Source organism: Capricornis sumatraensis, chromosome 9 (genome assembly GCF_032405125.1).
Source record: "Capricornis sumatraensis isolate serow.1 chromosome 9, serow.2, whole genome shotgun sequence".
Taxonomy (NCBI): Eukaryota; Metazoa; Chordata; class Mammalia; order Artiodactyla; family Bovidae; genus Capricornis; species Capricornis sumatraensis.
In genome coordinates this window covers 5757699-5775470 of record NC_091077.1, presented here as the reverse complement: position 1 = coordinate 5775470, position 17772 = coordinate 5757699, and the positions used below count along the sequence as shown (strand labels likewise).

Below are 17772 nucleotides of genomic sequence, written 5' to 3'. Positions count from 1 at the left end.
CACGCCCCGCCCCTCGCGGTGTTCCTGCCCCGAAGCTAAAGCCCCGCCCCCGAAGCGCCCTGACTGGACCTGAGGTCCGCTCCACTCTCCCATTGGCATATCGCATGTCATTCATCTTGTCCCGCCTCCTCGGGCCCGCCCAAGCCCCCGGCGCGATCCCGAGGGCCAGCCGGCCCGTATGCTCATTGGCCGCCGAATGCTGTCCGTCACGAGGCTGGCCACGCCCCCGCCGGGGCGCGGATCCCGGGAACCCTGGCCAGACCTCATTGGCCTGCGGCGCCGCCACTCGGTGAGACGTGCCTCAACCCGGAAGTGTGAGAGGCGAAATCTGCCTAGCAACCGGGGAAGCCGGGCTGCGAAGCGGGCAATTTCAGTGTGAGACGGAGCGGCGAGACCAAGCGGCGGCTTCGAGCGCTGCGCGGCGGCTCCTCCCGCCCGGGGTCAGCGCCCCGGCGCGCGCACGCGCACCCCCGCTGCCCGAACGCGCTCCGCGCCGCCCGCGCAGTCAGTCGGTCGATCGTCCGTCGTCCTGTCGCCGCCGCGGGCGCCACCCGAGGGAGCTGCCGCCGCGAGACCCAAGCGGACGGGATCCGACTTTGCCACCCGAGGCCGTCTGGGGCCCAGCAGCCGCCCGCAGAGGCGCCGAGCAACTTCGGTGAGTGAGGGGCGGACGCCGCTGGTGGCGGGTCCCTGGCTTCCGGTGCCCCGGGCTTTTCTGGGGCTTCCGCTTCTGCGAGGGGGCCGCTTCCATGCGTGGACCCTCTTGTCGCGGAACCTGCTTCTCTAAGGGACCCTGCCTGTCTGAGGGGGGCCTCCCTTCCCTGAGGGTGCCCCATCTCTTTGAGGGACCTCCTGCTTCGTTAACGGGCCCGTTTTCTGAGGGCCCCGCGTCTCTGAGACACCTCCTCTGAACTTCTCTAAGGGGACCCCTGCTTCTCCGAGGGGTTGCTTTTTATGTGGGACCGCCTCCCTTTCTGGGACCGACCCCCATCTTCACTGAAGGACCGCCACTTCTCTGAGGCGATATCCCTGTTTCTAGAGGACCCTGCCCCTCAGTTCTTTGGGGGACCCCCACCTCTGTAAGGAGATCCCTGCTTCTCTGAGCTCTTGTCCCACTGTATACTGTTCCTTTTTTGCCCTTGCTTTTTTGAGGCGTCTCCTACTTTTCATGGGTTCCCCTTCCCCCCGACCTTTCCGCGTTGCTCTCCCTGCTTCTCTGTCCCACTTCTCTGGGTGGCCTCCTCCTTTCCCCATGTGGCCCTCCTCAACTAATCTGAGGTGTTCCTACTTCTGTCAGAATCCTTCTTGGAGGTGTTCCCCACTTTTTTGAGTTGTCCCCACTTTTGATGGGACCCCTAACTTTTTGATGAGTACCTCCATTTTCTTGAGGGGGCCCACTACTCCAAAGTGCTCATATTAATGACTGGACCCTTATTTGTCTGAAGAAATGTCCCCCACTTTTCCAAAACAGTTTCCATTTTGTGGGGGACTCCTACTGATCTATGGGTGCCGCAGGGTTTGGAGGGGTCCCTGGCTTCTCCAGAGGTTCTCTTCCTAAAATGAAATGTCCCACTTTATTAGGCTCCTCACATCCCTGAAGTGTGCCTCCACTCTTTCAAGAACCCCCCTCTCTGATTGAAGAGGGAATGAGTTTCTTCACTTCTCTGAAGGGTCCCCCTCCATTCCCAGGGGTTCTCCTTCCACTTGTCTGAGGACATTTCCCCTTTCCTAAGGTTTCCCTCCTGATTCTCTAATGCAGAAACTCTTCCCTCACTTTTCCTTTGAGACCCCAACTTCAGACCCCTGTTTCTGTTTTTGGTACTCAACTTCTTTCTGTTCTGGAAGGAGAGATCAGAAATATGCCCCTCCCATCTTCAGTCTTCTTTCTGGCCAGATTAGGGGTATTCTCTGAATTTTTACCTCAGCTTCAGGGGACCTGGAGGAATTTGTGGCTGGAAGGGAACTTGGGAGACAGGCAAAAAACAAAACGCTGTTTTCTCTTATCCTTTAAGGCCTGCTAGATTTTGGGGAGCAAGAGCTGTTGTCAGATGACAACTGTGGTTACTCCATGTTTGAGTCATGGGGCTACTACAGTGTTGTCAGGCCAGTGCAGAGACAGGATGGACAGGCCTGGAGCACTGTACCCCATTATCACACCTTCATGTTGTGGGACTGACCCACTTCCGGTCCCATCCTCAGTCCTCCTCTGCACGCTAGAACTCACCCCCCACCCCTGCAAAAGGAGAAGAAAAAAATAACCGCTCATTCAGGTCTTCCTGCTGTGTTTTCTCTCCTGAGGTCGACTCATTTACCCCTTGATCTCTAGTGGATCTTCAGTTTGTGGGACACTCTGGTTTGAAAGGCAAGGCAAGAAGCAGGAAATGGGTCACCTTCGATCAAGGAAGGGAGGAAGGGAGGCAGAGAACAGGGGATTTGAATTCATTTCTCTAAGTTAGGTGACTTCAGCTTGGCTCAAAGGAAGTTTTTACGTGGCTTTTACAAATCTCATGTGTACTTTATTTTAGTGGCCCACCCTGAATTCCAAGTTCACTCCAGTAGCTAATTTTATCTGTTTTGCCGAACGCAGAGCTCTCTGGAGCCCAAGTTGATGAATGCTGGCATTGAGAGATGGTCCAAAGGACAGGAATGAACTCAATTTGAAACCTGAGTAACTTGTAACCACTTCGTGTCCATGCACAAGTCTCAGGCTAAAAACATGGGGAGAAATGTTCCTGAAGTTCCGAAACATAGGCTGAACTTGTTTGGTTTAGCATTTCAACCAGCTCTTCCCTCTGACTCTGCTAGAACTGTAGTTCACTTTACAGTTTGACTTAAGACTGTCTCTCTCCTGTTCATTTCCATCTGGGTCTTGCTTAATTTGCGTCCTTTGTGAAGACTCCTGCCGAGGCTATAATTTGAGTTCTAAATCTGTCGGTGGACCATGTGGACACAAGTTTCAACTCGAGCTATTTTCTTCTGTGGAGAAGGGCTTGGAGAGTTTCCTGGGCCCTCTGCTCCTGCAGTAGTCAAGTCCAGGCAGGAAGCTGTCCCAGACCTGGTTGCTTCTCTGCTGCCTCTTCCTGGTCAGCTGTAGGCACTGCCCTGAAGGGAAAAGGAAGATGGTGGGGAACTCGGGGCTTAAGATGTCCTGAGATAGGACAGAGAAGTGCTGGCACACGTTTATTATTTGAAATGAAGCCCACAGGACCAGCAGGGTTGGGGAAGGGAGAGCTTTGAAGTGAGAAGGACCTGATTCAGATTCTGGGTCTGTCCTTCCTAGCTGTGTGGCCTTAGATAAGTTTTGGCACAAGATCAGCACATTACTAAATATTTGAGGGGGGTCACATCTCCATGAATATGTGTGAAAGTGCCTACAAATGGGGAAGTGCTTCCTAGATGTGTGAATGAATGAATCTAGGGTAATGCACCGGAGGCAGCCAGCACAGCACCTAGCACATGGTTGGTGTGCAATAAAGGTTGGTTGTTGTGCTCAGGAGACTATGGTTCTGGCCTGGACTCTCAGACCAGGAAGTGTTTGATATTTTGCCAAGGCTAAATATGCCTGAAGAGCAAAGAGAAAGAAACTTGTCTCTTGCAAAATCCACTGCCTATCTGGGTCTAGCATATTTTCTGTGTTCAGATAGCAGTTGTGAGATAGATTGGCTTTGTGGCAGGGGTTTGTGTTTACCTTGGCCTTGCTTTCTCCCTCTGTAAAATGGGGTAACCTGTGAGTTAAGGACAAGGAGATATAGTACTATAATTAGACCACAGGCCGGATAGAAGATTATTACAAACTTGAATTGTGGGAAGAAAAAGAAAGTGACCCATATAGGATCCTAGGCCTGATTTTGGGACTGCTTGACTGAAGGATATGCAACCTGATAAGTGATCTCTTCTTACATTAGAACCTTGGAAGATGAACCATTCTTTTTGGGTAATGGATCAGATTTGGGGACAGACGACTGCAAACGTGATGTACAAAGGCATTTGTTGCCACACAATAATAGTACATTGAGTGTATAGCGTAGTGCCCATGAGATCAGAATTCACCTTGAGGTCCCAAATATCCAGAGAACTGTGGAGATGCTAACTCAGCCTCTGCAGATGGGGACTGGAATGAATGGGCAGGATACTTTTTTTCTTCTGAGAAGCTGTTTTTCTTAGCAATTAGTGGAAGCCTTAAAATTGGGCCTGATGAGTTGGGCTCAGCCTTTTTCACTTATTCATGTGGGGACAGATGGCACTTGTCCCTGATAGCTAAACCTGGGTTGCCGGGGAATAGTGAGTGAGAAATCTGAGCTAGGCCTCCACTGCATTGCCCCCAAGTTAGAAGAAAAGAGTTCCCTCCAAAAAATATCCCCTCGCCCTTCCTCTGCCCTCCACTCCCTCTCTCCCTCTCTCTTTCATACACACACAGTGAATTTAACTGTTGAAGCTAAGAAATATCTGCCAATCTTAAATTTCTCTAAATTCTCTTAAGGACATTTATTCCATTATATGGGAAAGGAGCGAAGTTTATTATTTTTAAAATATAAAACACAAGGTTAAGAACTTTAAAGGGATTATTATCCCTTCTGAAATTATGTCTCTTATGTACCACAGACTTCACTTTGGTGGATGGTGGCGCCACCATCTCATCTCTTTTATCTAACAGGAAGTTTTTTAAACCTTTTTTTTCTTTTGAATTGAAAGATCCTTACAGCAATCAAAACCCTTGGATAGTTAGAAATGATATTGATCTAGGTACATTTATTAGATGTAATGTAACGTGGTTATCCGTTGGTAGGCTGCTCTAAAAGGCATGTGGGTCCCAACACTGCCCAGCTTCTAACTCTGGACGATAAACTGTTGATTTATATAACTGAAATAGCTGGGGAAGTCAGGGTTTCCTTCCTGTTGGAGACAGCACTGGGGGCATTAAATCCCTGAAGGATTTTGATGATAAGAAAGAAGCTGACCTCTTTCGAAATTGGGAAGTAACTACTCTGTGGAGTTGTTCCATTCAAATGAATGGATGTTATTTTGAATTTCTAGTTTTAAGTTTGACATTATCCTCTCCGCAGACTGTCTGCCTTTGTCTGTATGGATGTGTTGCTTGGATATGAATTTATCCCTCCAAACTGGCATATAAGGGACGTTTGAACACTCAAGTAAGGGCTTAATTTGCTATGAGTTTTCCTATGTGGCCCTAAGGTAGGGTTTTTGTTTTTTAATGTAACTTAAATTGGATTGGAAAACAGAAAGTGTTAGAACTCCTGGCTCATATAACTTCCTATGCCAGCAAATAATTCAGCAATAAGTGGGCGCCAGTGATGCACCAGGCACACCGTGCTGGGTGCTCGAAGTCTGGCAGTGAGCTGGCTAGAGAGGTGCAGTCAGGCCTCTAGGACCTTACGTCTCTGTCACAGACAAATAAACAAATGAATGAAAGAATATCTTAGGGCTTCTCTGAGACCATCCCTGGATGTTGAGATTTTGGGGTAGAGTTTCTTGAAGGTTTGGAAATGAAACCTTACTACCCTTCTAATTTCCTCACTGGACTCTTGTTTTCTGTTTCCTCCCTCTGAAAGGAGGCAGAAATTATGGTGTTTTCCCAGTTGATTGCTGGCTTTTGGCACTAGTTGATCCAGGATGACTGGGGCTATAGTCTTGGAGAAACAAAAGAGATTTTGGAATGGTTATTTCCCAGAGCATTTTCAGCTTTGCTTCTCCTGAAGCTGGTGGCAGTGTGTTTTTGGAATCCCGTGGTATTTCTTCATGGCAGTGCCTATTATGCAAAGAGATGCATGCATGCATGCTAAGTTGCTTCAGTCGTGTCCAACTCTGTGCGACCCTATGGACTGTAGTCCACCAGGCTCTTCTGTCCGTGGGATTCTCCAGGCAAGAATACTGGAGTGGGCAGCAGTGCCCTTCTCCAGGGGATCTTCCCGAACCAGGGACTGAACCCTTGTCTCTTCTCTCTCCTGCATTGGCAGGGGTGTTCTTTATCACTAGTGCCACTTGGGAAGCCCAGATATGCAAAGAGATACACAACTCTAAATGTCCTCTTGCCTCATTTGGAATCTCTTAAAAAAAAATCAGACAAGGGTAGTACTTGGCTGTTGTTTATGGCAATGGAAAGGTGAGATTTCAAAGAGCTAAGTTGCTTTTTCTTGTATTAGTATTCTTGGCGCAGAGTTCCCTCTGCCCTATGGTTCCTTCTTATACTGGGACTGGGGAAGCACTAGTTTGATTTTCCTGTGTTGTGGTCCAGATTTTATGTTAGTCCACGTAGAGCAGTCACGTGACAGGTGTCTTTCTTCAGTAAGTGTATTTGTGAGAGGTGGAGCCAGAGAGCAGGGGTGAATACTCATTCAGGGCCCAGGTTCCAGGGGAGAAGGAGCGTATTACAAGGAGTTCCTGGTAGTCTTCTTTTCCTTTCTCTCCACCCAAGTACTGACTCCTGAGGTGAAGAGGAAAGCCGAGGCCGGAAGTGGGCGTGGACAAGTATTGCAACTGTGCACGTGATCAGACTCCCACCTCTGGGCTCTGCTGCCCTTGGGAAGTGGATGCTTGTTCTCTCTTCACTTCCTGTTCCCCGCCCTCCAGGCTACATTCTTAGGCTCCACTGTGAGCATAGAAAACATGTTAGGCTCTCACTTTTTGCTCAGTAAGCCGCTGTCAGAGCTGGGAGCTAGTGGACCTACACTTAGCAGGGCTGGGGGCCCAGCACATGTACCCACAGATTCAGGACTGGCTGGCTGGGTGGTTAACAGGACAGTTTCCTGTTGCATTATCACAGGGTTCCCTGCAGTAGCTTGCCTGCAAAAGGCTGCTCTGGAGATGTGTATAGAACTTACGGAAGCAGACAGTAGATAGATCCTTCTACAAGAGTGTGTTCTTGGATAACTGTTTGCTGTTATTTGTCTTTACTGCTTGGTTAAAAGTGCCATGGGAGGCCCTGTGTGCAATAGAAACTTTAGAGCCAGAAAGCCAAATTCTGCCACTTGCTGGCTCTGTGCCCTTAGGAAAGTGGCCTAACATCGGAGCCTCAGTCTCTTCATTTGCTGGTGGGGATGGTAAGCACGAAGCAAGCAGCCAGACTGTTGTAGGTGCCTAGTAAAGGTAGCTTCCTAGGTGGCTCAGTGGTAAAGAATCCGCCTGCCAATAAAGGCTATCCCCTGGAGGAGGAAATGGCAACCCACTTCAGTATTGTTGCCTGGAAAATCCCACGGACAGAGGAGCCTGGCAGGCTACAGTCCATGGGGTTGCAGAGAGTCGAACACGACTTAGCAACTAAACAACAGTAAAGGTAATTGTTATAGAATCATATCAAGGCTGGCTGTTCCTCTTGAGGTTGGCACCCGATGGCTACCAGTGGCAGTTAATACTGCCCAAGAGCAAACCAGTCCGTGTTGGGCCACAGGCTGCTGTTTATGACTGAGGGCCAGTGACCTGGAGCCGCAGTTCTCGTTTTTTTGGCACCAGGGACTGGTTTCACGGAGGACAGTTGTACCACGAACCGGAGGGAAGGAGGATGGTTCTGGCATGATTCCAGCACATTACATTTATTGTGCACTTTATTTCTGTTGGTACATCAGCTCCACCTCAGATCATCAGGCATTCCCAGAGGCTGGGGACCCCTGATCTGGAGGTTCCTGGATTGGCTGACTTTTCCCAATGGGCTCCCTTAGTTCACTATAGCCCTATACTGCCCCTGCCCCTGCCACCACCATTGCACCACCCTGGTATACCCTACGGACTTGCCGTGCCTTCTGAAGCATGACAGGGTAGGGTGACTAGGAAAAAGGCTCAAACTTACACACTATGTGCCTGCAGTATGTTACAGCAAAAACCTTACCTTCAAGTGTGATGGGAGTGCTCATTCAACTTGTTAAGGGTTAGGCGCCTGGCTGGATACAGTGGCCCTCATGTGCCGCTAGGAAGAGAGAGGTTCATGAACTGGAGAGTGCAGCGAAATGCCGCAGCTGGAATGTGGAAGGAGGATGGATTGGGGAGCCTGTGAGGGAAGGGGAATTGGGGAGAGCTACTCTTCAGGTGACTGGGCATTCAGGAGAGGAGCGGCACGGGCATCATCGGGGACCTGGATGTGAAACAGTCTGGTGACTTCTCTTGACCTGAGGTGGCCATGCTCACTTAAAAATCAGTGTTTGAATGGAGCGCCTTTGGCAAGAAAAGCTCAGTTACCTTCAAAAGTAGAGAAAAATGTGTCATAGTAGGATTCAAGATTGAACTATCAAGCTGTATTTAAATTGACCTCTGACTAAGCATTTTCAATCATAAACCAGTGGTGGCTAGTGAAATCAGACTGTGCAGACGCTCTTTGTAATAGTATGCAGTCTACATGGGGGACAGAGAATGGGGGCTGCTTCTGATTGTTTTTTAATATTTATGTGTTTCAGCTGCGCTGAGTGTTAGCTGCAGCACGCAGGAGCTTTAGTTGTGGCATGTGGAATCGAGTGCCCTGACCAGGAATAGAACCTGGGCTCCCTGCGCTGGGAGCGCAGTCTTAGCCACTGGACCACCAGGGAAGTCTCTGCTTTTGAATTTTTTCTTTCCTTTGAGAATTGTCATTTAAAATTTTTTTAAACAAATTGTATTGATTTATTTCTGACTGTGCTGGGTCAGAAACTGCCGCGCAGGCGTTCCTCTAGTTGCAGGGAGTGGCGGCTGTGCTCGAGTCGCAGCGCTCTGGCTTCTCACCGCGGAAGGCGGCTTCTAGGCCCGCGGGCTTCATTGTCGGGGCATTTGTCCCAGTGGTTGCAGCTCCCGGGCTCTAGAGTGTGGACTCAGTAGTTGCGGTGCTCCGGGTTAGTTGCTCTGTGGCATGTGGGATCTTCCTGAGTCAGGGATCGAACCTGTGTCCCCTGCACTGACAAGTGGATTCTCTACCACTGAGCCACTAGGGAAGCCCTAAGCTGGTCTAAAATTCTTAACATGTAGAACAAGTTTTTCACTTGCATGACATTTTCAAGGTTTAGGCTTTCATATGTATAAAGGTTTCAAGTTTGTATTTATCCTCTTAAAGTATCTATACTGAAGGTTGATTTTTTTTTAATTTATTTTTTTTATTGAAGGATAATTGCTTTATAGGATTTTGTTGTTTTCTGTCAAACCTCAACATGAATCAGCCATAGGTATACATCTGTCCCCTTCCTTTTGAACCTCCCTCCCATCTCCCTCCCCATCTCACTCCTCTAGGTTGATACAGAGCCCCTGTTTGAGTTTCCTGAACCATACAGCAAATTCCCATTGTCTATCTATTTTACATATGGTGAAGGTTTATTTTTGACCCAAATTTGAAGAAAAGATTTTACTGCTCTCAGACCAGGAGTTGGTGAAATAGTAGGCCTGACTAGGTTAGCATGGAATAGGGCAAGCTGTGAGGGAGAAAACTAGAAAGACCCACCTCATATATTTTCTACAGTAAAATGCTGGGCACCAGTGGAGGTGGCAGGTACTCATCCTATTAGGAAAACTTTCGGAGGAATGTTTTCCTCCTTCCTATGTCAACTTGGAAGATCAGCCATTTAATAACTGAGAGAGGGAGGTATGAACTGGATAGCAAGGTTTTAAAATATGTTTTTCTTCATGTCTAAACCAAGGATGTTTATTAGCAAATGAACGATGTGACTAACACTTTCTTTGTTAAGCGGGTTTGAATAGATTTATTTCTAGACTTAAGACTGTCATATAGCACTTTTTTTTTTTCCTGGTCGTCTTCTGATTTTTTTTACCTTTTAATTCTTTAATTCATAGAAAACATGGTTCACTGACTAACTTTTCAAAGACTTAAAATAGATCTAAATTAGGTGTGCGCTTTTTTTTTTCTTTTGTCAGCCATGTATAGATACAAAAGAGATACTCCTTGCCAACTGGTGACACATGCAGATGAAGACGGAGTGGGAGATACACTTCCGGTTCCGGTTCACAGTAATACTTCTTAGCAGTTTGTATTTAACCCTTTAGGGAGGCGTTTGTGCTCAGAACCCTGTAATAGAGGGATATCATCAGGGTCACAGAGACTAACTCCGTGTTGCATTGACACTAAGTGTTCAGAGTCGTGGTTAGAAAGGATACTTAACACATGTTGACAAGGTGGCTCATCTCCAGAGAGCTGCACTTCAGAGAGCTTTCCTGGGATGAGGCAAACAGGAGTTGCTATCTCCCACAAACTCCAAGTCTAGTGTAAAGGTGTTGTGATTGTTTTTAAACAGTGACATTTGTTGTAGCAGCTGTAATGTGCTGGGAGTATAGTATTTTCTTAAAGTGCATCCTCTTTTAACTCTTCTGGTCCTTGAAAAACGTACCAAAAATATCAAAGTACTAGGGAAATGGAATTCACATGGAAACGAATCTTTTCTGTTCCCAACCCAATTGCTTTGTATTCTCACCATCTGAATATGAATTTGGGGTGAAATAAGAAACTTAAAAATAATCCTCTTAGAGACTGTGGTTATATTGTCTCCAAACTCAATGAAAATAGTTTTAGACTTTAGAGTACTAAAAATGCAAAGTGTGGAAAGCAATCAGTGCTCTCTTTCTTTCTTTTTAAATAATCTTTTTTAAATTTTATGCTCACATTTCTATTTATGTGTGTTAATTTTCGGCTGCACTGGGTCTTTGTTGCTGCATGCGGGCTTTCTCTAGTTGTGTGGAGCTAACGCCTCTCTAGTTGCGTCGCATTGGCTTCTCCTTGTGGTGGCTTTTCTTGTTGCAAAGCCCAGGTTCTAGGGTTTGTGGGCCTCAGTAGTTGTGGTGCACAGGATTAGTTGCCCCTCAGCATGTGGAATCATCCTGGACCAGGGATAGAACCCATGTCCCCTGCACTGGCAGGTAGATTCTTAACCACTGGGCACCAGGGAAGTCTAGTGTTCTTTGTCATAAGGGTACCTTTTTTAAAAAAAATATATTTGGCTGCACTGGGAGTTAGTTGCAGCATGCACAAACTTTAGTTGCAGCATGTGGGATCTAGTTCCTTGACCAGGGATCCAACCCGGGCCCCCTGCGTTGGGAGCTCAGAGTCTTAGCCATTGGACCACGAGGGAAGACCGCCTTTAAAAAAAACGTTGGCGAGCTTCTTAGAATACAAGTTGGAGCTTAGTATCACTGTTTGATTGTGGTAATCTAAAAACTGGTTAAAGTCTTCATAACTAGGTCTGCTTAGCTTGTGAATTTAAGCATTCTGAGAGAGAAAGCCAACTAGGAAGTTTAAAGGATAATGAATCCACCCCTTTTCAGCCCTTCCTGCGCCAAAGCCACTCCAGGAGTAGCTAGCTCTGGCCCCTTGCCTCTGCTATTCTCGGTGCCTAGGATGTCCATCCATTAAGAGCTGGCTCAAATGTCACATCCGCAGAGATTTCCCAGAGCCCTTCCCAAGGAGGGGAGCAGTCCTTTCCTGTGGGTCCTGTCTTTTCCTACGAATGCATTTTCTGCATTGAAATCATTCTGTGTCTTTCTGTGCCACCAGCCTGTGAACTTGTGGAGCTGGTGCCTCTGGGCTCCCCAGCTTACAAAATCCAGTTCTTACTTATCACATAAGACATCTTAAATTTTTGTCCACCAGAAACTTCAAAGAAATTTTCTGGTGAAAACCCAAAAAGTACAGTACCTTAAACATTCAGTAGGTGATGCTACTCCTTTTCAGTCAGTTTCACACTGCTTTGGAGCCTTTGACCAATTTCTGCTGTATAAACGAGGACACGAACATGGAATTTGGCCCAAATTTCTTTTCGTCAGTCCCTCTGTTGTACAGGAATTTAGCTCAGATGGTGTTTGGAAGTTTATCTAATAGTACATTAGAGAGATAATTAGAATATTTCTTCAGTGGTTAGGGTGGAAGGAGGCTTGGCTATTATTAGCAAGGATCTGAAGGATATGAAGTGAATTTGGCAGAAAATTTTGTTTAACGTAATACCAGAAGTGTTTTTATGTTAACTGGCATCTATAAGTATAAGTGACTGCCTTGTTCTTAGGGCAGAGGGGAAAAACTTCGAGAGAAACATAGCTCTAGCCCTACTTGCCTGTTAGTGTTTTCAGTTTTAGAATGGCATCTGAAGGTGATTGCAGCGTACTTCTTAATCACCAGCTGAACTGTTTGCTGTTAAGTCCAGTACTGTGGCACAAGGCCTCAAAGCCAAGCAGCATCAGCATTCACCCACCTGAGCATCTGGGACCCCAAACAGGTCTGGATTCACTATCACTTTTTCCGTCTACACACTTGGTCCTCTCTTCCTATCACAAAATAAACCATTTCACCCTTTGCCGGCCAGAGAAGTTGGCACTATTCTTTGGAGGACCACCTGTCACCAGTTCCCATCTCAGTCCCTGCGGCCATGTCATTACTGCGTCACAGCTGATGCCTTCCTCTTTAAAACAGGATGGTTGTCACCTGGGTGATTTACGCAGGGTTTGCTCAGATTCTGGGATCCCTGTGTCAGGCTCAAGCCTTGGATCTCCCACCTGACCACACTTTGCTGTGTCTGTGTTTAATCAAGTAGGATTAATCACGACCCAGTTGAGGAGCATTGAGGTAATATTTTGCTTGTATTGCTTTAATATACATCATCTGATTAATTGTTGAGTAAAGCAGTTCTCAAGATACAGAGCTGCCAAATTAGAGTGAAAATCATATTTGCTTTAAACTACCTTTGCCTCTGGGATCAGGGATTTTTCTGCATTCCTTTACCCAGTTACCTGTTTGAGAATAAACTGTTTTTGTTTGGTTTTTGAATTTGAACATTTAAATTTCTTTGTAGCAAAGCAAATTGTTGACAAAACTGAGTCAGGCAAGGTGTCTGCTCAACAACTTGTATTTTGTATCATTTTTAGTTTGAGGAATGCTTCTCTTTTGGCCCTGGAGAGGTTGTACCAGATGTTGGCTTTAAGCCCTTGGAAGATCTTTTGGGTAGGGTTGCGGGTGGAAGCAGCAACAAAAAGTTGCCAGTTAGGTATGGAACTCACAATTAAAGTGGGCTTTTTTGAACTTCTTATTGAGGTGGTGGGGGGGGGACATGGCAGAAAACTTTTTATTTGTAAAACTTACTCTACATTGTTTTTAAAGTTTGGGGTCAAGACCAGTCGTGGGTCAGAATTACATTGATTCTTTTTAAAAAAATGAAGTAGAAAAATATCACTACATTTCAAGTGGTAAAGGTATGTTTGGTGAAACTTTGTTTCACTTGATGAATATGTATCAGGATGTGTTATCTAGGTGTCTCATCATGAATTATTTGTATTAATGCCATAAAAAGAGCTTCCCTGGTGGCTCAGAGGGTAAAGCGTCTGCCTGCAGTGCAGGAGACCTGGGTTCGATCCCTGGGTCAGGAAGATCCCCTGGAGAAGGAAATGGCAACCCACTCCAGTATTCTTGCCTGGAGAATCCCATGGACAGAGAAGCCTGGTAGACTTACAGTCCACGGAATCACAAAGAGTTGACACGACTGAGCGACTTCACTTTCATAAAAAGAACTTGGGAAGGGCCTTTTTTGGTGATTCTTCAGAACTTCCTCTTGGCAGAGAATTCGAATTCTGGTTCTGGTCTGGTCTGATTTCTGGTAGGGCTGAGTTCCAGTCCTCCCTTCTCTGGAGGCCCAGGGAAAAGTCCCATAACGCCTGGGTATCTGTAGGTGGCAGGAGACGTCTGTAAGGCCACCCCTTTCGCCGCCCCCCCCTTCCCGCCTCCTCCCCCTTCTTTCAACCTGGCTTCCTTTCCTCCCTTGAAATCTTTGATGTTAGTACTTGGATCTGAAGTTCTGTGTCTCTATAGGAGGTTTTCTGAGAGACTGTATTCTTGTATTTAAGGGCAGAGGTTAAAGCGTCTGCCTGCAATGTGGGAGACCTGGGTTCGATCCCTGGGTCAGGAAGATCCCCTGGAGAAGGAAATGGCAACCCACTCCAGTATTCTTGCCTGGAGAATCCCATGGACGGAGGAGCTTGGTGGGCTACAGTCCACGGGTTGCAAAGAGTCGGACACGACTGAGCGACTTCACTTTCACTTTCAGAACCTAACCTTGATATTGAGAGCTTCTTGTAATACAAGATATTTTATTTTCTCTAGGAAAATTGTGTTTTGCCTTATGTAGTTGAATATCTCCAAAGCCCATCCTCTTGGGTTAGACTGTTTGCCGTGTTTCCTCCACATCACTGCAGAAGGAAGGGTGCAGATTTGTTTTCTTGGGAGGTTTCACCTTCTCCTCGAAGCACGGGGCAGATTGGGAGGTAACTGGAGAAGAGCAGTCATCTCTTAGGTGTTTTTAAGTGGGTGGGTCTGGCGCTTACTTTGTAGAACTCTCTTTACTGAGCTGGAGGAATTATGGTTTCGCCGATCCCCTGGAGGGGAACTTCTGTGTGTCGACCCCGCGGGGGTGGCATTCTAACCTCGGTTTTCAGAAGCAGTTGCTCGATGTCTCGCAGCCCAGTTGGAGCGAGGTCAGCAGTGAGCGCGCCATGAGTCAGCCCTGGGCGCGGCCCGCTCGGCTGGGCCGCGCGGGTGAGCTGGCGACGACCCTTCGGCGCTGCTACAGGAGCACGCCCCAGCCCTCGTGGGAAACCGGCGCACGGGGCAGAGCGTCCCGTGGAGGGCGGCCGGGAGGGGCGGTGCTTCCGGGGCGGTACCGGTGAGCTGACCCCGCCCACCACACCAGACCCCGCCCACCAACAGCCTGGCCCCGCCCAGCCGGGCGCGGGCGGGCGGCGTCGCCTTTAAGAGCTCCCCGGTGTTTTGGGGGCCGCGGGCCGGGCGCGCTGACCTGGTGCGCATGTCCCGGGCGGTGACGCCGGCGCCGGGCTCCATGTGTGCGGCCGAGGGGCGCATTATCTGGCCGGCGGCGCGGGCGGGCGGGCGGACCGGCGGAGCGAGCGCCGCGGGCCCGGGCGGCCCCACAGGCGGAGCGAGCGCGCGCGGCCCAGCGCCCCCTGCCCCTCGGCCGCCCGGCCCCGCAGGCGACCCCGACCCCGGCCCCGCGGCCCCTTGAATCCGCACACTGTCCTAGGGCCCGGCCGGCCCGCGGCCCGGTAAGTTCCGGACCAAACTTGGCGGGGGGCGGGGGCTGGGGTCATGGCCGGGGTCGCATGAGAGAGACTGGAGCGGCAGGGGCGGTGTGGGCTGGGCAGGGTCGGAAGGTCTGGGGGCTGTGAGGGACCCCGATGCGAGCGTGGAAAAGTAAGAGCGAGCGAGTTCTACTCCTTGTATTCCGGGAGCGTCTTCCTTGCGCTGCCCTGGAAAGTTCCGCGCTACGACGCCGCCCGGGCACGTGGGGGCCGGGCCGGGCGGGGGTCCCAGAAAGTCGCGGCGTCGCCCCTCTTCCTCTTACGCTTCCTCTGGAGGTCAGAGTCGGGGCCAGGTCGTGAGGTGCAGCTTCCGAGCGGCCCGGACGGGGATGGGGGTAGTGGCACGTGGGCGCGCGGGGCGGGGGTCCCGGGCGGGAGACGAGGGTCGCGGGCAGGCCGGGCCGCGGCGCTGAACCCCGCGGCGACGGCGACGGCGGCTGCGGATCCCGTGTCAGAATAAGAGTCCCCGCGCGCCCACGCCTGCAGGGCTGGCCCTCCCCCCGGCTCGCGCCCTTCCTGCCTGACCCCGGGGAGCCACGGGACCCTTCCCCCTCTCTGGATTCCTGCCTTTCTCAGGGCCTTATACTTTAAATTTGCCTCTCCATCTAGGCGTTGGCTGTATTGATATCTTTTTTTCCCACCTGGAAAGGGTTGGCATCAGTGACTAGACAGCAGCAGCTGGCCTTTTAAAGGGATTATTGCCAAGAATCGGAATTGATCACTTCAACAAGGAAAGGCTTATGGGCAGGGCCCTAGCCTAGAGCGTGACTGACACTTGGTGTGTATGTAAACACTGGGACCCAGAAATGAATGGGGACCCCTCCCTTAGGCACCGAATGACTTGGGAAACCTGCGTGCGCGTCTCTCCCTTGCCCTGGGAATTTAATTTTGTGTATTTGACTCTACCTCTTTACGTGTGTGGTTCATCCTTATCTTTAGAGCTTTGGATTCTTTAGATCAAAGTCCGAGTGAGTCACTTGAGCCTTTAATTTTTTTCTCTTCCTTACCCTTTTACTTCTTTCAGTTTTCTCGGAGTACATAGTACTGGTTAAGTCTGGTTCTTGTGTGTCCATTTTACACAGTGACACCTTCTGGCCGTGGTAGCACAGAGAAACTGAGGGACAGGCAGCCTTCTGTGCAGTTGCTTCAGTCTTGGACCTACTGTCCTGTTGAAACTCTTTTTCTTCTGATAGTGGTTACAAGTTTTCTTTGAAGTTCAGTTCAATTCAGTCACTCAGTGATGTCCAACTCTTTCCGACCCCGTGGACTGCAACACGCCAGGCTTCTTTGTCCATCACCAACTCCCGGAGTTTGCTCAAATTCATGGCCACTAAGTTGGTGATGCCATTGAACCATCTTATCCTCTGTCGTCCCCTTCTCCTCCTGCCTTCAATCTTACGTGAAATGTTCGCTGGCACCAGAGTGCTGGTAGCTTGTTAGACCTGACAGCAAGCTGTGGAGGAAAGACCAAACTGGCCCCAATTTGAGTGCCCACTGTATGCTAAGCTTAGTTCACAGACATATTATTTCAGTGCCACTAATAATCCGATTTGGGAAGGGAGAGTATAGTCCTCATATTACAGGTGAGATAACTGGAGGCCAGGACTTCTTGAGGCCAGGCTGCTTGCCCAAGACTGCTGAGTAGTATAGAGCTGGGCTTGTGCCTGCCCTGTGGGGCACCGGAGCCCAGGAATGCTCCGGTTTGCAAGCTGTGTATGAGGATTTTCTGGGAGCTCCCACAACACAAAGCCATGTACTTGTCCAAGCTCCAGTACACCTCTGCTTGGAGTTGGGGGATGATCTGGTAACTCCGTTTCTAGCCCTGCTTTGTCCTTGGAGAGCAGAGTTACCAGGTGGCTTTTAAGAACCAAGCCACAGAGTCACCCCATTGCTTCGCTTCTATAGCCTGTAACTCAGAAAAGTTGGCCCTTTTAGGGAGGAAGCAGTTTAGATTGGGGATTTTGAGAGTGATCTGCTAGACCCTCTCCTCGCTAACTCCCCCACCCTTCGGCTTTCATCCCCTCTGCTGCCCCTAAAATTCTGAGGCTGGTTTTTGCAGAGGATTGCCTGTTATCTTGGATGTGGTGTAGAGAATGGGATTAATGTATTAATGATTTGGATGCATTGTTATTTCCATTCAGATGACATCATTTTTTTTTTAATGTCAAGTCATCTCTATTAATGCAGTATCATTTGGCAGATCCTACAATCTTATATTTTGATAGAGAGGAAAGAAATAATGCTGCTCTTGGTAGAAAAAAATCCTGGAAGAATTTGTAGCAAGATGTCAACAAAATCTTTGGGTTAGGATTAGCAGTAGTTTTTTGTTTTTATAAACTTTTTGGTGTCTGTATTTTACAATTTTTTTTTAAGAACACTTTTAAATTTAAGTATTGAATGATAAAGCACTTAAAAGACTCCAGTTCTCAACTCTTGTAAGTAGTTCTTCTCACTTGTTTTGCATCACTTATTTCGTGACTTTGTGGCATTGCAAGTAGTGATTTCTCTATTGATTTATTCAGTAAATATCAGAGTGCACACTGTGCCTCCGGCACTGTGCTAGGAATCTCTCCCTGCTCAGTGGAGTTTACTGTGAGATTAATGGGAGAGCAGTTGTAACTAATCTCATAAACTTGAGGAAACTTAACATGGGCCAAGGATAGAAGGATGCTGTGAACTGGTAAGCAGGACTCGAGGGGGCCTTCCTTCGCCTGGGATCAG

The 17772-nt window shown here is 48.6% G+C and overlaps 1 protein-coding gene across 4 annotated transcripts in view; it reads left to right on the top strand.

Moving 5' to 3' along the window:
- The first annotated feature begins 527 nt into the window (after nucleotides 1–527).
- The window catches only part of GATAD2A (GATA zinc finger domain containing 2A), a 98506-nt gene continuing 81261 nt past the window's right edge, over nucleotides 528–17772 (top strand). For 2 of the 4 annotated variants that reach the window (XM_068979376.1, XM_068979380.1), the window contains exon 1: nucleotides 528–655. The gene's annotated coding sequence lies outside the window, so the exon portion shown is untranslated. Of the gene's footprint in view, nucleotides 656–14951; nucleotides 15016–17772 lie in introns of those variants that run through there. The other 2 variants (XM_068979379.1, XM_068979377.1) reach the window with 1 other exon arrangement.